General features: G+C 37.7%; 1 protein-coding gene across 7 annotated transcripts in view; it reads right to left on the bottom strand.

Moving 5' to 3' along the window:
• Positions 1-24,989, bottom strand: part of GLIS3 (GLIS family zinc finger 3) — a 499,691-nt gene that overhangs the window by 306,579 nt on the left and 168,123 nt on the right. The gene's annotated exons all lie outside the window — the stretch shown is intronic.

Below are 24,989 nucleotides of genomic sequence, written 5' to 3'. Positions count from 1 at the left end.
AACCAGATGACTCTTTGTGTTGCCAATGTTGTGACTGCTGTGATATCATACAGAAGAGCCAAATAATCAGAATGAGTAAAGCCCATAGGAAACCCGAACACACAGTCCTTAAGACTGAGGCTAAAATGAATCTAATAATATACAAAAAGCCCATCGTGCCTAAGAAGCATAAACATTGACTTTTACAGCCTGAGTCAGAGCAAGGTCTCCAAGTCGCATCAACGTCTTTCTGTCAGAGAGACGTTCCATCTCAACCTCTCTCTCTCTCTCTCATCTCTCTCCTCTCTCTTCCCTTTCACCCTCCAACCCCTCACAGATACACACACAATAATGAGCATCAACCAGTAGTGACTCCCAGAGCTATTTTAATCCCGTACACACCCGCCCACAGGAATTTGACCAGAGTATACTTCACTTAAACCTATATGATAAACGACAAAATATAGAAACTCCTAAAAAGCTCATTTCTAAGAAACTAAGATGATCACAGGGTGCATACTTGAAATGGCTCAGATATTTGAGACAAAGCACAATACTCACAACTAATTTGGCAATTTTAACCTGCAGAGCTTTATATGTTATCTACAAGTCTTTCATAAAATATGTACTTTGTTCTAAAGATACAAAATTTAACTGTTGATCTAATTTGGTTAAATAAAGCTCTTAATATGTTCATTTAGTGTTAAAAGCCACCTAAAGCTAAGGAAAAGTACACTTTCAGAAAAACTTTTTGAGCCGGAAATTCATGAACTTTTGTCTTTAATGTTGAAGGAAGAGGGAAAATCTTGTTAAATTAATAAATATTGATTATTTGAAACAGTTTAATATCTACCATGGTTCCAGATAAGAAATGTGATAATTTATTCCAAAACAATGTGTGGCATGTAACTCAAAACTGCTTTTCATCAATAACTAATATTAATAATTAACAAGTATAAACAACAAAAATACCTTTTGGAAATGTTTCAACCTGGCCCTTTCCTCATTCCACAGTCTGCCTATTGCCCCCCTTTACCCTCTACGTAGGGTTAATAACTAAACTTCCCTCATCTCTGACATGCAACACTACCCAGCAGCAATCTTCCCAAGAATGTGCATGAACACGTAAGATTAAAAAGAAAAAAGTCTTATCAGAGTCACCTAAATTTGGCAAATGGATTTCCAAATTAGCATCTGCAGTTACAATCTACTCAACAGTGAATTAGGTTTTTCTTCAGTAAGGCTAGAGCCCTGAAGAAAGTGCACCTCAAACACCTATTCTTCTACCTACAGATGGAATGTCTTATGTCTCTAATCCAGGGATTAGCCTGGTAATAAAAACTAAACAGTCCTCTAGATAAACACAGTGGAAAGAGAGGATAATGCAAAAACTAGTTATTTAAAGAGGCCAGAACCAATGTACCAGGATTCTATTTGGCACTCATTCTGAAAAGCAGTCAGTTTGACTTTTTGAAACTACACTGCTCCTCTTTCTCCATTTTGACTGTCTGCAAAAGAATAGCATGTTCAGAGTCAAACACATTCACTCTTATACTAAATCAAAGGCGTTACACCTACCATCTGCCTCTTACTTTTCTAGCCACCCTGCCGTAGCACCCATTCAAAATTTTTTAATCCATTGAAATTTATCTCTTTCAGCCATTCATTCCCTCACCAAACTGAATGTTATGCTGACAATATCCTAAATTCTTAAAGTTCAACACCATTGTATATTTTAAGTTCTTACAGCAAATATAGAGTCTACAATCTCTGATTCCCTTCTTCCATGCACCACCATTCAATACGTTACCATTATTCTTCCTCAAAAGTCATCACAATCACCAGCAAAAACACCTCATGCTTAAGTTATTCATGTTCCCGGGCTGTTTGGTCACTGACATTTAAACATGTTAGAAGTAAGAAGCCCTCCCACTGGGGAGCTTCCACAGGCAGTTTGTGTGAAGGTGTGAGGATAAAGGTGTTTACATCTTTTTCTTGGCTGGGGGCCTCAGACAGCTGTGCAGAGTGCTTTGCATACATTTCCAGGCTAGCTGCTCTTTGGTTTCATAAAGTATGCACGCGGCTTGTACATTCAGGGACTGCTAGGACGTTCATCAAGGGCTGGTGTTCAGACAGGAAAGCATCTGACAAATGCAGCCTAAGAAACAATGTCTCCCTTCAAGTGGAACTGCTGGTTAAGTCAGCCAGCACTGGCCAGCGTGAACAATACTAGGCAGGTCATTAACTTGCCCGGTTCAGACGGTGATGAGCTCACCCACCTTTCTGGAAGTGCTATTTTAGCTGCTGAGTTTATACAAATAAAACCCATAATTTTCTAATGGCTAAACTAGGAATGTGTTCGAAAATAGCTAACTCTCTGAGAACCCTGCAGAAGCCACACAGGGAACTCACGGAGGTGCGTCTGCAGTCTGTTGTTCAAGTTTGCACACATCTTTATAATCGCTACTTATGTATTACCTTGAAAATAAGCAACCACATAAGCAAACCTCAATGTTTTAAAAAATTAGGCGGTTACTGAATTGTATTTTCTCCCTCTCTTTTTTCTTTTGCATAAGAAAGAGTAAGTTAGTCATTAACTACACAAAGGAGTTAACATTTAACTCTGAATACTGAGATTGCTTTAGTTCTCAACCCCTCCCCCCTCTTTCTTCTTATAGCAAAAACAGGTTCAGGAAAACTCTCACTCATAATTGTAGATCCTGGATGAGATCTGCCTACATCAATTTCCTTGCTGTGCTTATAGGAGGCCCCAGTTCCTTCACACATATGCCACTCCAGCAGCCCGAAATCCCTGCCCTCCACCCCTCATTTGCCCACAACCCCCAACTCCCATCATTAAAGATCAGCTTAAAAGCTGCCTCCTCCTTGACATAAATCTACCAGGTTCCTGCCTCCTATTCCAAGTTTAGGCTGCATTATCCCTCTTCTAAAATCCCAAGTAACGTTATTTTTGCATCTTTTGTGTTACTGATTACTTCTACCTTAAATATTAGCTGTACCTATAGCTTACCCTTCTCCCCTTAACTGGCAAGACCATGAGGACAGAGAATTTACCTTATCCACCTTCACCCTCAACCCCTCATCCCCATAGTACCAGACCACAGCATTCTGCTCAGGGCAGACACTCACTAAATATTTACTGACAAGTAATGCCTGTAACTTTTAGTTTTAGTACTGGGCCTCTTTCCACAGATAGGTAGGGGTATGGCTAAAAGGAAAAAATATTTCATTATTTAAAACCGGGAGATTGCTGGGAGGCCCAGGGTCGGGGTGGCAGAGGGCCTTTCTTGTGTTGCCCCTGCCATTCCTAACCTGTCCTCCACTCTCACTTCCCACTGGCAGACCCAACACTTCATTGCACACATAGTTCCTCCCCATGGACGCAGCCCTTTCCAAACTGTTGGACTTGACACCTTTTTCATGAAGCCCTCTGTGGAAGCAGGAGTATAACAAACCTCTCTTGGCTATTCGTAAGTACCACAGAGGAGATGTAGAGGTTACCTAGATATCAACTTGGTGATCCTATTTCCTCACCAAGAACTTACACTTTTACTACTGCTGCTACTACTACTACTAATGCTAATACTACAACTATACACTAACAACAAAAAGAAAGCTAACATTGGTGAAGGACTTGCTTGGTACCACAGGAGGATGCCTGGCTCTGTACCTGGATTAACCCAGTCACATCAAACAACAACCTGATTATTACAGTCCCATTTCACAGAGGAGACAACCTGAGGTTTAGAAAACACAGTATCTCGATAAGAGTGAGGATTCAAACCCAGGTAGTCCCACACGAAAAACACGCACAGATGTCTTTGAGCTCATACATCCTTGACCACCACCCTCCACATGACTGGGCAGATATAACTAAATGGGGAGGAGATAGGGCAGCTGGAACTGATTCTTCTCTCCCAAAGCTGGAACAAACATTCACCCACAGACTCTAACATCTTGGTTTCCATATATGAGCAACAATCAGGAATAACACCTTAATTTGTTCTCTATAGGTGCCATAAATTGTGTCATGCATTCAAATACATAAATAGATGACATCATCCTAACCTTTACAGTAGAGGTTCAATGTCCATTACATAACCCCTCTCACTTTCAGGAATTTTCAGTACAAAACATCAACTTCATTTCTCCATTCACTCATTCAGGGGTTAAACTGCATGGAAAGAGCAGGTAAAACAGAGATCAAGAGAATTACAACACAAAATGATGTCTGCTAAATAAGGTAATTTCAAAAAGCTGTTGAGACACTGAGGAGACACTGATGATGATGAAGATGATGATGGTGGTGATATTTAGGAACATGTATGAAAATACTCATCTGCACGAATCTTACTGTAGAAAGTATTTACTGATTTTATACTGATTCAATAGTCTTGAGTGTGCACCATTCATCAGGATATATATATTACAAATATAAAAACATAATAGGTGCATACATGCACACACACACACAGACGAGCACAAAGACAATTACACAATGTGTAATTAGATCAAACAAGAAGTAAATATAAGGTGCCTTGAAGGGCCAACCTCCCATGCAGTTTAATAGGGTCCCTTTCTACTAGAAATTTCAATCTTAAAAACAATATAAACAAAGCCTTTAAAGGCAATCTTTTTCTAAAATTCTGCCTTAAGATTGCATCTTTCAAAACTGCACTGACCTAAAAGCAGAGTTTAATCAGCCACCAACTGTCCCCGGGCATGTGACTGCTCTTTCCTTTCACTATGAAATAAAAATATTAACATAAGGCAGAGAGACATGTGGATGTATGAGTGGGCGTGGTAAGCAGTATGGAGATGAGAGGGGTCTATGCCTGCTGGAGCCAAGGCCAGGAGGCTAAGTTTGGTCTGTGGCTATGCAGCTGTGTGGTTGTGACCAAATCACTTAGACTGAACCTCCCTGTCAAGCCCAGCTTGGTAAGTTCATATAATGAACTATCTAGCACCCAGTCTGGCACAAACCAAATGCTCAGTAAGTATTAATTCCCCTTCTTACCTGTAGATCACATCTGAAAACCTTTCATCTCTCATAATTTAAAAGACTACCTTCAAAGCAGAATAGATAATGGAATCATTTCAAGAGCTTCCCTCTTGAGAAAATGATGTATCTGTGCTCCCATCATGCTTTGAATTCATAGATTGATACTCCAAGAAGGAATATTAGAAATCATTTCCAATTTCTTTATTTTACATATGGTAAAACTCAAGTCCAGAAAAGTAAAGCGATTTATCTTAGGTCACATGGCTATTTAATGGCAAACTCAGGATAAAAATCCGAGTAAACAGGGGCCCACTCAATCCCACTTTCTACAGTATCCTACTACATTCATTGGACTGTCAGTTATAAATGATGCTTAATGGTGCAAATACCTCTGAGACAGTTAAAAATGTCTCTTGCCTTCAAAATAGAATGAAGATGGCAGGTGGTAGACTCCTCCTACACTAGAAGCATTGAGTTTGGGACAGGAGTGTTCATGAAGAGATGAAGAGCTGGAAGAGAAAAGGGGTAAGCACAGAGAGAGGGATAAGGGATGAAAGGGACACAGAGATCCCCTACCTTATAACTGTGCCTAAAGATCAATTCCATTTAGTCCACAAATGGAATCTGGGAGTGACCCATACAGATTTCTCTCTCCCTTTGGTTACAAGCCTAGAGGATACAAAAACTACCACTCTCCAGATCAGACAAAATGTATGAGTTATCAGGAGAAAGGAGAAATGAGATTGTCTACCTTCAATAATTTAAAAAAGAGGTTCAACTTGAGTTTGCTCAAATCTCCTTAAAACTTAAATTTCAGTAGAACCACTGCTGAACCACAGGTTTTAGTGGAACCAATGCCTGCTTATTTATCTGCCAAATGTAAATTTGCCATGGGACCAATGTTCAGGCTGCTCAGGGACAGCAAGCACCTTGTTAAGGAAAGGGGGAAAAATCTACTTTGAGCAAATCAAACTTGACAGCATAATTTTTTAAAAGATTCCTATCTCAAAGAAAGTTTACAAGGAGTGAGTGAGGCTTTAAGGAGATTATTTCCAGGCATAATAATAATTGCAGAAAATTGTCCAATTAGCAGTTAAGCACTGAGGGAATTCCTTTGCATTGTAGCCTTGCTGTCTTTGTCTTTGTTCTGAAGAAAAATTCTTCCTTCAGGAGTCCGAAATAATGAAAGAGTTCTTCATTATGTCAATAAGAGTTTGGATGGAGTCCCTTGGCATAGGGAGGGACCTTGCCTGGTAATGAAGCCTGGTAAGGAAGCATAAGAATCATCTGTTTCTAGCTAAACATGCTCTTAACCTCGAGGGCAGGGGGGAACCCTGGCTGAAGCTCCAACAAAAGGAGAACCTCTGGAAGGTGACAGAACCAGAGGCATTTGGAGTTAAGACCTTGAGTCATTCTTGGGCCAAACTCTTACTTATAGTTCTCTCAAAACAAAACAAAAAACTAGAAAACAAAATCATATAAAATTAAATTCTATTCAAGTATTTATGGAATATCTAGTTTACAAGGGTCTTGCACACTTGGAAACTGGAACTTCAAACCCTCCCAACCCCATATATCACCTAGCCAACTAACCAGTAATGCTATTTCTTTCCCATTGCCCTTCAAGCCTCTGTTAGTTGCCACTTCAGCAGCTGGTGAAAGCTCTGCTTTCTCCAGCCATTCAACCACAAAGGGTGTGTGAGCCTCAAGAAGGCAGAATACAGCTCAATAAAAAGAAGAACTTTCTAGCAAGCAGAAGTGACTTGGGAACACTTTGTAAGGCAGAGTTCTTGTCCCTAAAAGAATACAAAGAGGGGTTGCCAGGATACTGCAGAGAATGTAGAGGGGAAAGGATTGGAAGAGAACATTTCTAAGGTCATTCCTCACTCTTTGTAACATCCCAAAAGGCTTAAAACACAGTGTTAAAGTTTTACATTTTTATGTAAATTATGAGATTTTTCAGTGCCCTCATCTGAAGGTTATTTTTTGTGTTTCTTTTTACTCTAGGCTTCTACTATGTAACACAAGGCAGGTAAATTAACTTCTCTAGGCCTCAGGTTTATCATCACTTAATGAAAGCAAAGGATTAAGCAATCTCTCAAGTTCTTTCTAGTTCAAACATTTTCTAAGTGATCACTGAATTTAACTCTCTCTCCTTTTTACCAAATAAAATTTCAGGAACTGTATCTACCTATAAAATCCAACAGAATCCCCTAAAAATCACTCCACAGAAAAAGAACATTCATTAAGGTGACAACACACAATATAAATATGACAAAAGCATTAGGTGCCATATATACTCTCAACCATGATTTTCAAAATAAATGGGAAAAAAGTTTAATTGAAGAATACCTAGGAATAGCATGTAATATGAAAAAAACTATTTTTTTTTCTGAAGACATGAAAAAATATATATACATGTTCCCAGGTGACAAAACTAAACAGTAATTCTTCCAAATTATTTCATAGACTTAATGAAGGCTTCCTCAGCTTCTGTATTAATGATGATTGTGCCAAATAATTCTTTGGGCTTTTCCTGCTGGAGGAGAGGGATGCTCTGTGCACTGTAGGATGCTGAGCAGCATCGCTAGCCTCTACCTATTTGATGCCAGCAGCACTCCCCCTAGTTGTGACAATGAAAACTAAATGCTCCACAGACTACCAAATATCCCCAAGGGATGACATCATTCAGGTAGAGAATCATTGATATAATGCGAAGTCCTAACCGACAATTTCTCATTCACTACCTGACAATGGATTCTAAAGTTCATCTGGAAGAATAAACTATACTAACAGTCAAAAAAGCTTTGAAAAATAAAATAAATATATTATAGAGCTATGAAAGTAAAAACTATGACATACAGAAGGAAGGCTAGTTAAACTGAACAAAGAAACAGAACAGAAGCAAAAGATCATGACCTCAGATAATAATAAAATGATAATAACAATTAGCATACGGTGGCATTACAAATGAGTGAGAGAAAGGAGATTGTTCGTTAAATGGTAGGGAGGCAACTTTTTATAGTTTGGGGGTAAAAAATCAAAGCTAAATCCTTATTAATACTACGTAAGTTCTGATTATTTTTTTAACATTTTTTATTGATTTATAATCATTTTACAATGTTGTGTCAAATTCCAGTGTTCAGCACAATTTTTCAGTTATTCATGGACATATACACACTCATTGTCACATTTTTTTCTCTGTGAGTTATCATAACATTTTGTGTATATTTCTCTGTGCTATACAGTGTAGTCTATTCTACAATTTTGAAATCCCAGTCTATCCCTTCCCACCCTCCACCCCCCTGGTAACCACAAGTCTGTATTCTCTGTCTGTGAGTCTATTTCTGTCCTGTATTTACGCTTTGTTTTTGTTTGTTTGTTTGTTTTTGTTTTTTGTTTTTTAGATTCCACATATGAGCGATCTCATAGGGTATTTTTCTTTCTCTTTCTGGCTTACTTCACTTAGAATGACATTCTCCAGGAGCATCCATGTTGCTGCAAATGGCATTATGTTGTCAGTTTTTATGGCTGAGTAGTATTCCATTGTATAAATATACCACTTCTTCTTTATCCAGTCACCTGTTGATGGACATTTAGGCTGTTTCCATGTTTTTGCTATTGTAAATAGTGCTGCTATGAACACTGGGGTGCAGATGTCATCCTGAAGTAGGGTTCCTTCTGGATACAAGCCCAGGAGTGGGATTCCTGGGTCATACGGTGAGTCTATTCCTAGTCTTTTGAGGAATCTCCACACTGTTTTCCATAGTGGCTGCACCAAACTGCATTCCCACCAGCAGTGTAGGAGGGTTCCCCTTTCTCCACAGTCTCTCCAGCATTTGTCATTTGTGGATTTTTGAACGACAGCCATTCTGACTGGTGTGAGGTGATACCTCATTGTAGCTTTGATTTGTATTTCTCTGAGAATTAGTGATATTGAGCATTTTTTCATGTGCTTTTTGATCATTTGTATGTCCTCCTTGGAGAACTGCTTGTTTAGGTCTTCTGCCCATTTTTGGATTGGGTTGTTTATTTTTTTCTTATTGAGTCGTATGAGCTGCTTATATATTCTGGAGATCAAGCCTTTGTCGGTTTCACTTGTAAAAATTTTCTCCCATTCCGTAGGTTTTCTTCTTGTTTTATTTCTGGTTTCTTTTGCTGTGCAGAAGCTTGTAAGTTTCATTAGGTCCCATTTGTTTATTCTTGCTTTTATTTCTTCTAGGAGAAAATTTTTGAAATGTATGTCAGATAATGTTTTGCCTATGTTTTCCTCTAGGAGGTTTATTGTATCTTGTCTTATATTTAAGTCTTTAATCCATTTTGAGTTGATTTTTGTATATGGTGTAAGGGAGTGTTCTGGCTTCATTGTTTTACATGCTGCTGTCCAGTTTTCCCAACACCATTTGCTGAAGAGACTGTCTTTATTCCATTGTATATTCTTGCCTCCTTTGTCAAAGATGAGTTGACCAAAAGTTTGTGGGTTCATTTCTGGGCTCTCTGTTCTGTTCCATTGGTCTATATGTCTGTTTTTGTACCAATACCATGCTGTCTTGATGACTGTAGCTCTGTAGTATTGTCTGAAGTCTGGGAGAGTTATTCCTCCAGCCTCTTTCTTTCTCTTCAGTAATGCTTTGGCAATTCTAGGTCTTTGATGGTTCCATATGAATTTTATTATGATTTTTTCTAGTTCTGTGAAATATGTCCTGGGTAATTGGATAGGGATTGCATTAAATCTGTAGATTGCCTTGGGCTGTGTGACCATTTTAACAATATTGATTCTTCCAATCCAAGAGCATGGAATATCTTTCCATTTTTTAAAGTCTTCTTTAATTTCCTTCATCAGTGGTTTATAGTTTTCTGTGTATAATTCTTTCACCTCCTTGGTTAGATTTATTCCCAGATATTTTATTACTTTGGGTGCTATTTTAAAGGGGATTGTTTCTTTACTTTCTTCTTCTGTTGATTTATCATTAGTGTAAAGAAATGCAACTGATTTTTGAACGTTAATTTTGTAACCTGCTACCTTGCTGAATTCTTCAATCAGCTCTAGTAGTTTTTGTGTGGACCTTTTAGGGTTTTCTATATATAGTAACATGTCATCAGCATATAATGACACAAGTTCTGATTATTTATTGCTACATAACAAACCACCCCAAAACTTAGGGTCTTTAAAACAACAATTCATTATTATCTCTTGTGGTTTGGAGTGTTGAATGGGCTCAACAAGGTGCTTCTCTCTTGGAGTCTCTTATGCATTGTAGTCTGAAGTCAGCTAGAGCTGCAATTATCTGAAGGGTAAACTGCATTGACTTCTAAGGTAGTTCTTTTATTTGCTGGCCGACAATGAGAACTTCTAAACATGGCCTCTGCATATGGCTTAGGTTTCTCAAAGCATAGCCCCTAACTTGCATGACTGGCTACTTTCAGGCCAGCCAAGGGCCATGCTGGCCATAAGCACAGCATCACATCTGCCATATATTATTGGCCAAAGAAATCTCAAGGCTCACCCAAAATCCAAGGGGTAAAGAAATAAACTTTACCTCTTGAAAAGGGAATAACAAAGTGGCACCACAGACAAGCATATGGAATCGGAGAGATGGTTTCAGTCACCATCGGAAAATACAATCAACCATAACATATTAAAATAAATTCCAAGGAAATTAAGGGCTAAATATTATTAACAAATATTTATTAAAATTAAAATATAATACACAAGACATGGTAGCAACCTAAGTGTCCATCAAGAGATGAATGAATAAAGATCTGATGTGTGTGTGTGTGTGTGTGTGTGTGTGTGTGTGTGTGTATTCCATATAATGGAATATATATATATAGTGGAATATATATAATGGAATATTACTCAGCCATAAAAAAGAATGAAATAATGCCATTTGCAGCAACATGGATGGACCTAGAGATTATCATACTAAGTGAAGCAAGGCAGGCAGAGAAAGACAAATATTGCATGGTATCGCTTATATGTGGAACCTAAAAAAAAGTACAATGAATTTATTTACAAAACAGAAACAGACTCATAGACTTATGACTCAAACTTATGGTTACCAAAGGCGAAGGTGGGGGAGAGATAAATTAGGGGTATGGGATTAACAGATACACACAACCAAACTACAAAACAGAGAAACAACAAGGATTTACTGTATAGTGTAGAAAACCATATTCAATATCTTGTAATAATCTATAATGGAGAAGAATAAAAAAGAATATATATGTATAAAGCTGAATCACTTTGCTGCATACCTGAAACTAACACAATACTGTATATAAACTGTACTTCAATTTAAAAAATAAAATATGAAACAACTAAAAGAAAATATATCTGAGATGTTTCTTAAATTTTAGGATGCAGAAGGCAAAGAGAAATAGATGTAACTGCAAAAATATTTTAGCTCAAGAAGTACCATAAACAAAATTTAAAAGTAAACAAAAGACTAGGAAAATACCAGCATTCTACATAACAAAGAGTCATGGGCTTAAGACATAAAGAGGCCTCACAAATCAATAATAAAGAAATATTCCTATGGGAGAAAAAAGGCAAAGGACATAAGTAGTTCACAAAAGAAGAATCCAGTAGACAAGACATAAAATAGACACTCTCAATATTTTGCAAGTAGATTGAGTAGAGAATATAAAAAGTGATATAATCCCTCTGAGAATCAAACTGGCAATACAGTGAAGGGTATTTAAAATGTTCATTTGACACAATAATCTAGCATCATTTAAAAAGATATTTTTAATTATATAGTTTCAACCAAAAAGAAAGCAAACTTGATTAAATAAATATAGTACACTTTCCATACACTTAAAAAATTTCTGCTGTACTTTCAAATAATACTGAAATACATGGGGGAAATTACTATGTATTTTTCACTAAGTACTATTACTATGGGTCTTAATGATTTGTCATACTCTTTTATTAGTATAAGAATATTGTTTTCAGAAAGGTGCAAAATGGAATTATAAACTACTCATTGAAAGCCAAGCTCTGTGACAACAGGGCAGAGAGTAGGTGCCTTTGGCTGAGTAGGAAACCACTGGCTAAAAAAGAAGATGGTCATTGATAAAGGTCAATGTGAACAGCTCTGTTATCAGTTAAGTAGTTTGCCTCCAAACTGGTGCAACTTGCAATGACTGCCAAAGCAGAGTGGTTTTTAAAATTAGAGCTCTCAACAGGGCATGTCTTCACATGCATTTGAAAAAGGTCCCTAAGAATCCCTGCTGCACAATGAAATGTTCATCTCATGTTATTTAGCATCCCTGGTCTTCCTTTGGTGGGGAAAGGGGAGGGAGGAAGATGCGTATTTTTAGAACCAGGGAACGATTCATCATTCAATGAAACAGCATAGACAGAGGCTTAAATCAAGTGTGTGGAAATAATATGCTGTTATTACTAGTCTTAACTCTGCTAAATTATAACCTATAAACCCTGCAACGCTTGACTTAAATATCCCATCCACATTTGCAGGAAATCTAAATGGTTATTTCCTCTTTTATTGCACGTATTACAAGAGGATTTACTGTTGCTCCACAAAGCACATATGAGGAGCATGTTATCTAGGATGTCAGTGTAACCAGGCACGATTGATAAGCACACAGCCCACATCACGTATGTATTCTGGGAGCCTTTATGTGCAGTTAATTAGTTTAGCTATTGCTTTCATGGTTCATTTAGAAGCTTCATGCTTCATTAAATATCAATAAATTTTATCCTCAAAAAACCTTTTCAGTAAAAATACAATTGTCTCTTCAAGTGATAATCTTGTTAATGGATGTATACATTGCAAGCACGTCTATCAGGAATGACAAAACTCTGAATTGCCATGGTTGCAGTACCCTGAAGTAATATGCAAATTTTATTCTATAGTTTAAAACATGCCTCATCTACACACATTTTCTTACAGTAGGGGAAAAAAAGTCTTCTTTAACTTTCCAAAAATGATGCATCTTTTCAATTTCTATTTTTATTTCATCAAGAATGCCTACTTATGTTTCATAAGCTCCTTTTATGTATTACATCAATTCCAAGTTCTCTTTATTGGAAAGATAAGCCTTTAGCAACTTTTCGTAGCATGAAAGAGAAGTTTTTAGGAAACATGTTCTTCACTTCCCTGATAGGTGCATCCAGAGGGGGCACGGGTCACAATTACTGGGCTTATCCTGTCAGGTAGTATAGTCAACTCTAGCAGTGAATGATCTGGGCTGTTCACTGAATGTCAGCAGCAGGTGGGTCAACTAGAGAGGGTCAGAATGAGGCAGGAAGAGCTTCCTCTACCTAAGCAGAACCAATGCCTTCTGATATACTCTCCTGCCTTCCAGGTCCAGCTCACACATCTCTGTGGAGATATCCCATCTACTCAGAGAACCTACCACTCTTTTCCTCATTTTCCTATAGCACTTTGTTAACGCTTCCATTACAGAGTGCATTATATATATATTATAGTTATCCATTCATCCATTCACCTACTCATTTAACAAATTGGTAAATGAGACAAGTAAGATCTTCTCTTCAAGAAGGTATACATTCAAGTGGTGAGGAGATACACAATAAAACAAGTGAATGAATAAATGAACAAGATAATTTCAAACAAGGATAAGTCCCATGAAAGAAAGAAAACAGGTAGATGGGCTTAAAAATCATGAAGAGAGGGTGCTAGTCTTTGAACTGAGAGGCAGGAAGGCCTGTGATAAATATGGCTCATAAGCAGATATGAAAATGGTGCAACCAGCCATGCAACAACATGGGGCAGAATCCCAGGCAGAGGAAGTTGCAAGTGCAAAGACCAAAAGGCTGATCCAACATGCCATGTTGGAGGAAGGAAAAGAAAAATAGGCTGACTAGAATGTACTCAGCAAAGGAGAACATAGTACCAGATAAATTTGGAGATGACTTGCCAATCTTTTGACTCTGTAATATGAGATCCTAGAAAGCAGGGCCTGTGTCTCACTTGAGTTGGCATCTTTAGTCCTCAGTCTCATATATGACACATGGTAAACAAATTTACATTGAATGAATAAAATGAATGAGCCATTTCCCAAGGTCATATGTGAAACATTGGGGATTTTTATTTTCTATAACTTTGCACAATCTGCCTTCTCTCAGTTCCCTCTTTCAACGTGGATGATCATCTTTTATATTTTCTATGCAAAGATAACATATAATAGACTCAATGCTGAAGAAGATTATTTTAGCTATTTTTCTATCAGAGACAATGAGTTTGCGCATGGAGGTCCATATGGTTTCACTGATGGCTTTTGTGACCAAGTGTGAAATATACTCAGAAGAAGAGAACCAGGAGTTAAAATGGCAACTCAGTCAGTTTTCAAAAAGTAGCTCAGAAAAGCTCAGACTCGTCTCTCAGGATATGTTCATTTATATAGTACTTAAATTCAGCTAATAATGGACAACCAAGAATGAACACTAATATTAACATCATCACCACCACCATCATCATCATCAACACTTCGAACGCAAAATAACAGAAATGAACTTTCCCAGTGGACTTTATTATCCAGATAGATGAGGAGGAACAGGAAAAAGAGATAACTGACTAGAATTACTTCCATTTCTACTGTACAAGACATTTTCAGTCCTCTCAAAAATGGCTTATTTTGCCTCTTCTGTTTCTTCCTCATAATAGGCATGGTAGATGGAAAACAATTTTTGAATAATGGATGAACATTTGGTTTCATTCCTTCAGAATAACCCCCAGTCGTGATGAGGAAATGACCAGGTTGGCACTTACAGGCTTTAAGACCACCACAAATCCAGAAAGTCAAGTGTGACCACATTGGATATGTGTGGGAAATGCAAACTTGCTGGATTTATGCACACCAGTAAAAATTCCAAAGGGGCCTGGTGCCAGGAAAATGCCTTATTTTGTCAGAAAGTACATCTCCCACACAGCAGCAGGTCTGGCATAGCTTGAACCACATGTTAAAAACAAAGCAAAGTGACATGTGATACGGGCCTCACTGCCTGATGACAGAATTCACGAGCTGTCTTCACTCTGAGCTTTTCTGAAACAAACTGAGTCCACATAGCCCTAGCCTGTTTGATAGTTTTGTCTTATTATCACGTTGTTTTCTGCAAAGTCCTCGCCTTTTAGGGAACTAAGATTTATTTTTCTTTTTACAATTTCAATATTCATTCCCAAATTACAACTGATAGAATCTAATTCTACAGAACTCTGTACTTTCCAATCTATTCTATAGACAAGTTAGTGTTTCCAAAATACTAACCATTTTTCAACCTCTGGAAGCACATAGGTGACTTCAAAAAAAACATTCAAATCAACTGACAAACCATGTATTATTCATCGAATGGCCCACACTTCAGTATCTTATTGGTAATCATCATAGTTTATAGTATACTGGTTTTACGAAAATCAAAATTTAAAAAATGTTGGCCTACTAAAAATTCAATTTTCATTAACTTTTTTGTTTTGTCATTTCCATGACACCTGGATCAGAAGAGTAAAAAGAGCTTTTACTTACACTCAGCAGAAGAGCCATGATGATAACAAATGGCTTCCAAATCACCCCTTTGTGGATGCACTGCATTTTCCCCCTTAGTCAAAGTCTATTTGCCTCTCTCCCACTCATTCAGCCTTGATTAATATTAGTAACAGGTACCTTACTTGCAATAACACTTTCCAAGAGCTGCCATAACAAAAGTACTACAAACTAGGTGGCTTTAAATAACAGAAATTTATTCTCTCACAGCTTTGGAGGCTAGAAGTCCTAAATTAAAGTATCAGCAGGGCCATTTTCTCTCTGAAGGCTCTAGGAGAGGATCTTTCCTTGTCTCTTTCTAGCTTCTGGTGGTTGCCAATAAACAATCCTTGGCATTCCTTGGCTTGTAGACACATCACTACAACCTCACCTCTGTGATCACATGGTGTTCTCCCCGTGTTTCTTCTGTATTCACATGGCATTCTCACCTCAGTATCCATGTCCAAATTCCTCTCTTTTTATAAGGAAACCAGTTATTGGATTAGGTCCCACCCTAATCCAGTATGAAATCACCTTTTAACTTGATTACATCTACAAAACACAATTTCCAAATGGGTCATATTCTGAGATTCCAGGTGCTCATGAATTTGAGGAGGACAATATTCAACCCATATGATTGTTAAGCAACATCCTTTCAAGGAGTCTGAAGAACATTTGCAGAGACTATAACTGCTCAAGGAAGAAAAGTGAGAGAAAGGTAACATAACTCAATAAAAAAAAAAAGTCTAACAGGAAAACTGCCAGCAGCTTGATGATATCAGATCTGAATTATTCTCACTTATGAGGTCAATTACCAACAGACCCGTCATGCAAAGTACCTACACAGCCACTTCTTCAGGGAAAATGACCATTTTGGCTGAACCAACCTCTTCTCTGGACTCAGCTCCCTAAGTGGGGCATATTCTACCCAACTCTCATGTCCTCTGCATGAGGACAAACAGAAGCACCAACACAGCATCATGCCAGACACTCTATACACATAGTATTATCATTTCCAATGGAGAAGAAAAGAAACTAAAGTTCACAAAGATAAAGTCATCAGCCCCAAGTCATATGGGAGAGTTAAACAGGTAGAGATCTATCTGAATCCAAAGCTGTTACTTCATTTTTTTTACGTCTGAGCATGTGCGTGTGCACACACACACACTTCAAAAATGACCATTTCATTTACTCTGTACTAAAACACATCATTTTCTTAAAACCTCAAAATATTCTTAGAACTGAAAAACATCTCAGCTATCATCTAATATAACAATTTCATTTTATAGATGAACACACTGAAGATAAGAAATGATAACTGAATGCCTTGGTCACTGGGAAAAACTAGAGATCAACTGGGAATAGAGTCTCAGATGTTCTGCTTCCTAGTCCAGGCTGACAACATCTAGCCTCTGTAGTAGCAACAACATCTAGCCTCTGTAGTAGTTTATGTAGTAAGACCATATTTCACAGACAGGTGGACATGGTGGTTTGGAGTATGAACACTAAAATTATTAGAATGTATCAATTCAAATCTTGGCTTGTCACTTATATATGTGGGCCAGCCACTTAATATTTTAGCCTCAATAGTCTTGAGTATAAAATAGAGGTAATAAAGACATGAGTCACATAGTATCTAATGTCTAACAGGATTGCTGAGAGGATTAAATATGCTTAGAATAGTGCCTACTGCACATTAAATGCTTAGTATATGTTAGTTGTTAGTAGTAGTTTTGTTGTAGTTCTATTACTTCCTCCTCTTCCTCCTCATCCTCATCATCATCACTCAATAAAAAGCTACAAATGAGTAACTTCAGTGTTTTTCAGCACTATATGTTTTTAGCAGACAAACTGGTTGCAAGTACTCCCTCATTCAAGGGCACAATGATACAGTGATTTACCGGTCCTTCATAATAATTAACTTCTACTTTATTTCATAATCTACTTTATGCCAGCCCAGTTGCCATGTTTTTCTCTGAACACAAAATGTGCAAAGGGTCTGTATTCTGGTTTTAATTTCCTTGATTGTGTGAGTCCACATTTAACTGCCTTCTTCAAATGATGGTGGGTCATTTAGTGTCCTGAAAAGCCAACAGTGTTATTACATCCTGATTCTGACAAATACTTGTTCTTGTCTCTCTCATCTTATCTCTTTAAGTCTCAGGAAGGCAAATCCTGGGAAAATTATACAAACAGCCCCAAATATTTCAAGTCAGCATTGTCCTTACATTCACATGACTCTCCGAAAGCTTAGAGCATTTCTCTTTCAGTTTAATTCTTTCATTAGCTCACAGCTTGCTAATTAATTAGAATTTTCCAGGGCTTTTGTTGTTGTGACAAAGTCGAACAATGCAAAATCTCATTCCTTCTTGTTAAAGAGGTCCATCCACCCTGTAAAGAGTAGCACAAAGACGGCTGGGATAAGAGGGAGGATTAAGTCGACTTTGAAAGGGTCAGACTTCATGAGTTCCTGTGCTGCCCCTCCCCTGCCCACAGCTGCCTTCATCTTCACCAAAACTGATTTATGGGAAGTGACATCTTAACCATGGCTTTTATCCAAAGGAGAGGCTGCTTAGAGGACATTATGCAGGATCTAAAATTAGATGGCAAAGAACATCCTATAAACAATACGGGAGGCAAAAAAATACTGTATTAGGTGAGAGGGCTATTTAAGAACAAAAATTTATAAATTAGGGAGATAGGCAGTAAAACCCAGATGAACACTCCCAAGCAAGGCACAAACCAGACTTAAAAGAAACAAGAAGATGCTTAATCTTGGCAAAAATAGTGCTGCTTAAACCAAAGATAGCAGAGCAGCTGGAGACTAGGAGTAGGGAAGCAGAGTGAAGAGAGATTAATTCTGAATTTTGCTCTTGGTTTCTCTTTCAAGGTATCATGCTATGGTTTGATACACTGAGCTACTGGAACTTGTGGAAACCCTTATGGGCTGTGTCTCATCCAAACTGTGAGACGCCCTAAAGCACCTCTGCCTTTGAGGCTCCAGGGGTTCAGGATAACAGAGGCCAGATGGGTCCTCATACATGGTGAAGAGGCCATTTCCAACTTCATCCCTGCAGAATTCCTTCTGATATGAACACCTAATTGAATATCCAAGGCAAAAAAACAAAACAAAAAATCATCCTATGCTTTTTAAAACTACATTGCTTTCCACAGAAAATAAGGTATTCTAATTTGTTTATAGGTGAATGCTTATTTTAAAAAATTTCTAATATCCAGACCCACACATTATGACATGAAGCTATACCTAGAGTTTCATTGCAGCAGAACCTGAGAAGCTTTCAAAATACTTCCTCCTCCAGGCTGATGCATGAAGGGCAATCCCTCCAGTCACCTAAGGTGCCATACAGTTTGAACAAGTTGAGTATGAGGAATCTGTGTAGCTATCCAGATAGAACTACATAGACAGTTGGAAGAGAGAGCCTAGAAATGAGGCTAGAACCAGGTTCTGGGGGGTATCAACAAGTATACAATGCAGGTGAGATTGCTCAAGTATCACATACATAGGGGATGAAGAATAGGAAAAATGACGGAACTCTGAGAATCTCCAATGTTTAGGGCTGGAGGCAAAAAGTAATCTGCAAAAGAGGAAGATCAGTATGTTTGGGGTGAGGTGGGGTGAGCAGGAGAGAGCAAAGTGGGAGACCACAATATTTAAAGACACAGACTCTGGAGTGAGACCGCTTAGCTTCAAATCCTGAAAGTACTGCTTACAGTGATTGGAAACCCAAGTGAAATACAGAGCTTCCCTATACTCCCATTTTCCCCTCTGGGAAATGGGAAAAGCAACAGCACATCACCTAGTTGTTCTAATAGGAAGTACCTGATACAGTGTCTTGCTCATACTAAGCATCCAAAAACTGTTCGCCATGATTAGTATGTTTACTAAGAAGCAAAGAGGAATAGATATAGAAGGTTATGGGTGACTAGGAGCATCTCAGATGCTTTCCTAAAACTGCTCTGGATACACTGAAGAGTGGAAAGGAAAGCCTCAGCCCAGGGGACGGTGGGGAGAACCCCATAAGGCAAAGAGAGATCACAGAATGAGGAAAATGGGAGACCCAAGAAAATCTTTATCAAAAAAGAGACCATGATGTTTGATTGCCTAAGAAGTGATGTGGAGAATAAACCATAAAAATAACCATTCTTATAGCAATGGCAGAGTGAAAGAGAACTGCACTAGGGATGTGAGGTCAAGTTCTGACCTGACTGCTAACCAAAGGCACATCCTTGAAAAGTTTCCTTTCCCTTCTGCAACTTCAGTTTTATATATGCAAAATGGCCACTAAAGCCTCTTCCAGTTCTCACCATTTAGGATTTTTGGTATTCTATAAGTCAGCCTAAGGATTCAGGGGCTACAACTCAAAGCAGTAACACTGGTAAAGACATTAGGGATGACATTAGGGACTTTAGCCTCTAGTGTTCTCAGTATGAAACAGAGAACCCAAGAATCACGGGGAGTTTACGAAGTGGAGACAGCCATATCTTCCCTCCTCTCCTTTTTCCTCCTCTATTTGTCCCAAAACCAGAGATGAGATGAAAGAAAAGGATAAAATCACCTGAAATAAAGGTTGAAACCAAAGCATCATTCCTGTTCATCAGCAACTGCAACAAACCTTTGAAAGCGGAAGAAGGGGAAGGTGGATATTAAGAGAGACAAAAATGCATGTAATACTGATTCAAGTGGAGAATTAGAAGTAAACCCAATTAATACTGGATCCAAAAGGATAAAGACCATGCCTAACTAATTCACAATCCTCATTTTACCACTGAACGAAATGATTCCCAAGGTAAAATGAGTCACCCACGAGCAGCTAGCGACACAAAGCTGGAATAGGAGTCCATGTTTGCTGACTCAGTTCAGTACCAAAGAATTATGCATTCCATAGAAATATGCATCTAACTGGTACGCATCAAATTTCCAATTATGACATTTCCTAATAAGAGGTTTTGTGTGGGAGGTAATGGGAATAATTGACTGTAATTGCTAAATTCTTGGGAAATCTTTGGATTTCCCCATTTTCATTGGAAAGCTGAGAGGACAAACAGGAAAGGGAAATAAAATACATTAAAGGCCCTATGTGCCAGACATTCAGCTAGGTGATTTCATATATGTTCTCACACATCTCATCACTCTGTGAGTCTCACAGGTTTTGAACTCCCGGAGGAAAGGAGCAGCCTCTTATCAATTCATGAACCTCAGTCCTTGACAGAGTGCTAGTACACAGTAGATGCCCAATGTATGTTTGCTGAAAGAGTGTAAGATTTTCTGGTGCATAAAATGAGGATCAGAGGAATTAAGTAATGTATTCAAGGTGGTCAGGTTGCTAGTAAAAGCACTGGAATTTGAATTTGGGATTGTCTGATCCCATAGTATATTCATGTTCCTTTCACTGCATGGACCACCTTTCACAAACTTTCCTCCAATTCCAACAAGAACATTTATTTTCTAACAGACGCAGTGGCTGATTTGTATAATGCACATGGCTGTTACATCCTCTTTTTTAAATCCTAGGTTGCTTTCAAAGTGCTTTCTTCAAGATGTCATTTTTTTGGTCAAATTACTCCTCTCCAATGGTCAAGCATGGTCAGGATGTCTAAGGGTGCTGATGAGAACACACCCTCAGTGGCCAGCAGTGAGGAGGCACAGAACAATGGGAGGAATATGCTGGTTTCCATTTTGAGGTCTGTTCCTATCATGTAGAAATAACATAACTGACTTTGTTAAATGCAATCTTTCCTTCCCTCCTTGACAGCAAAGGTTTCAACTTAAAACTGAACAAGCAAGTCAGATGAATCGTTGTCTTTCTTTTCTTTCCCCCTCTCTCTCTTTCTCCTCTCTTGCTTGCGAAAGCTTCAGACTAGCTCTGTTGTAAATGATTATCTAAAGTATACCCAAAGATGGAGTTTTTTTCCCCTAATTATATATACAAGAGAAGTCATGTCTTTCAGATATTTTTTACTTGAGGCTGTTAACTGGACTCTATTTTTGCCATCCAAGAAAACCCAAAGAAATGGATGATGATCCAAAACAGACTACATCTGAACAGTTCTGTATATTATATGCAAAGAAATCTTCCCACAACAAAGTCACTAAATGAATGACACTGTGCCTGAATAGAGGAATAAAATTGAATTGTGATAAAAGCGAGTTCTTTAAAGGATATTCAGTTCATGTCTACCAAATTATCCTGAACTTTATGTACTAAACAAAGGATCTGAAACTCAGTATTAAGTAATAGAAACACTTTGAGAAATAAGCCGACCTTTTTTACTTTAAAAAAAGATTTATGTATCATTTTTTGGTTTTATGGGTATTGTAATTGTCCTCCAAACCTCTGAATAGTGTCAAATTCTCTTCCAGCTGAATATCTCCTTTACTATGTTCTCTTTAATGCTGGAGGCCATGTTGGGATACCTTACAGTAAATTAAACAAGAAACTCCATGGAAATAGACATAAGACTTGGTCCCTAATTAAATGTAACCACTGAAACACCATTCTGTTTAATATATATTCTCTAACTGGTTTATAAGATTCAGATTTACTGGATTTCTCTATCTGGATTTATTTAGAATTTAGATGAAAATTATGGCAGCAATGTTGGAAAATACATGTTACTTAATTTGTAAGTGATGACCTATTTAAACTTAAACTCACAGTATTCTGGTATTTTTTCCTATGGAGTCAAAAATCATCACCACCATCTTCAATGAGGAAGGAGGAAAGAACTGATTGTTCTGTCTCTACATTTCAGGCATCTCCAACTCTAGTTAATTGTTGGCCAAGGTTCTGCTGCTGTCAAATATTGTCTACTGGTAGTTCTCTGAGTTTCAATCTCATAAATGAGACCTCTACTGCTTGGCATACACAAAGCATGAAGAATGACATCAAGATTTCTACTTTGCATTCCCTGACCTTTAAAAAAATAGTATCATTACCACCCCTGATTCTAGAGGTTACTAAACAGCTCTGAAAGCCCTAAGAAGTTTACCAAGGCTTTCAGATAACTCCATGGTGTTGTCAGAAATGTTGTTTTGACGTAGACAGGCAGAAAGAACATGGGAGAACGAGCTGAAAGAGCTGGGCTAGTCTCACAGCTGCCCCTTATATGTGATTCAGGATTTTCCTTTGCTGTAAAGGACACTGGGATAATTGGCAAAAGCACTAAGGTAGTATATTAGATAACAGTATGTATCGATATGAATTTCCTGATTATGGTAATTGTACTGTGGTTACATAAGAGAATTTTCTTGTTTTTAGGAAGTACACACTAGAGAATTTAGGAGTAAAGGGGCACTATGTCTGCAACTTAATTTAAACGATTCAGAAAAAAAAAAAAGAGAGAGGGAATAATGGCACAAATGTGGTACAAAGTTAACATTTGAGAAATCTGAGTAAAGAGTATAAGGAAATTCTCTGTACTGTTCCTGCAACTTTTCTAATAAGTCTGTAATTATATAAAAATAAAAATTTAAAATAAAATAAATCCTATGTATATAGTTGGCAATTGGTAAATATTCACAGAATCTCAATTTAACTTTTCTTGGACATAGTACCCTCATACTTACAATGAGAGAGAAATGAACCAGAGGGGTTTTTTTTTAAAATCTAGCTATCCCCAAGTGTCTCTGATTCCATGATAAGTAGTAAATCACTGATATAGTCATTTTTCTGTAACACATGGAGAAAATAATAACAGAGGTAGACATGATTCCTGCCTTCAAGAAGGCTGAAATGATTAAAAAAAAAAAAAAAAAAGGGATAAGTGTTCAGGATGAGTTAAAGCTAAAGGGAGAAACTTTCTAGAAGATACAAGTTTCAAATGGGGTATTAGAAGTAGTAAAGATATGAATTAGCAATGAAGTTATGTGAAGGCCACTCTTTTGAACAGAGGGGTGGCAGCAGGCCTGAGGGAGTTTCCTGCCAGGAAGACCAAGCAAGTTTGGCTAGGATGAGGGAAGCTACTAGGTTAGTCAATGGGGCTGTGCTGTTTTGATCAATTTTGAAACCACACACAAGGATGCAAACAAGTCATGGGAGCTGGAGTTAGAGCACCCTCCCAGCCTGAGAGGAAACCTCTAACTCAATATGGCACGTATAGTGTGTTAGTCTTTGAGACAGTCACTCTAGGAGCATACATACCTTGTTCTCCAAGCACATTCCCAATACAACATTCCAAAGATCAAGCACTGTATGCAGTCAACACATTGCTCTCACCCACAAGTAGTAAAGTCTCATTTGGGACTAAAACGTATAGTGGAACTCCTTTCCCCACTCTGAAGTCTTCAGGAAAGTACCCATGTTCTATCCAATATCTGTATGTTTAGGGTATGTGTTTTATTAGTAACTACTTTATTAGTAGCTTTACATAAGCAGGAACATTCCAAAGACTTCCACTACAAATACTAAGTAAAAAACTTCCTTGAACCTCTCATAACTGGGGATCACACACAGACTCAGGCAGGGAACACAGTAAGGTAGAAAAATGAGTTGATCAATTAACAATTATTTAAAAAGTCACATACCTAGAACTGTGTTCATGATACTTAGCACATACAGGTCACACAAAGGGAGTCACATGAGAGTGACCAAGCTTTTACATGAGATAAGATTTATCACCACCCATGTATATAGTGAATGCATTTTTATTAGTATCACCTGTAAGTCCTATTTAGCATACCAGACATTCACTCCTGAAAAGCTGCATTTCTGTCATGGAGAGGGTATTTATTATAATTCAATTCCGTAGGGATGGCCATGACAATACACATATAAGTACAATATTCACCAAAATAGTATGAAGATAAGAGAGTTCTTTTTATTCACTAAAAAGTCTGGGGAATAGCTTAAGTTAAGCCTTAAAATGAAATGTGTTGTATCCAAATCTAGTAATAAAGATTCTATAGAAGCTGCTTAGAGAGAGATTAGATTAAAATTTAACCTATCACATTCTGTTCTTCACCTTAAAAGAAATTATAAACTCTGCCTCTGGGCTTCCATTTTTAGTGTCAAAAAAAAAAAAATGAGAGAGAGAAAGAAACACAGATGGAATAAACCTTATTCACTTAATTTGAAAATCAGATTCAGACTTCAAAATTTGGAATAAGGAAAGATTCTTGCTGGTTGACTGCTTTAAAGGATTTATCTTTAGCTATCTGAGAGAAGAATTGCTTACATCATCCACTGTAGCTTTAATGGACAGATAAGTTATCACATGACATAAAAATGTATGACAAAAGCAGTCATATGGAAGGAATTTGAGATGGTTTGAATTCTTTTTCTTTTAATATAGGTTAACCTTAAAATTGGGTCTAAACGGTGTTTAGACTTTGCAGGTCTTCAATGAGCATAATTTGGAACTACAGTACCACACACAGGACAAAAATGCCCAAATGTCAACTGGCTGAAAGATTAAATGACTGCAAAGACTGGCTTCTAAGGAATAAAATTTTAGAAGT

This window comes from Camelus ferus, chromosome 4 (assembly GCF_009834535.1).
Source record: "Camelus ferus isolate YT-003-E chromosome 4, BCGSAC_Cfer_1.0, whole genome shotgun sequence".
Taxonomy (NCBI): domain Eukaryota; kingdom Metazoa; phylum Chordata; class Mammalia; order Artiodactyla; family Camelidae; genus Camelus; species Camelus ferus.
The sequence above is the reverse complement of the archived record's forward strand: the minus strand, read 5'-3'. Positions and strand labels throughout refer to the sequence as shown.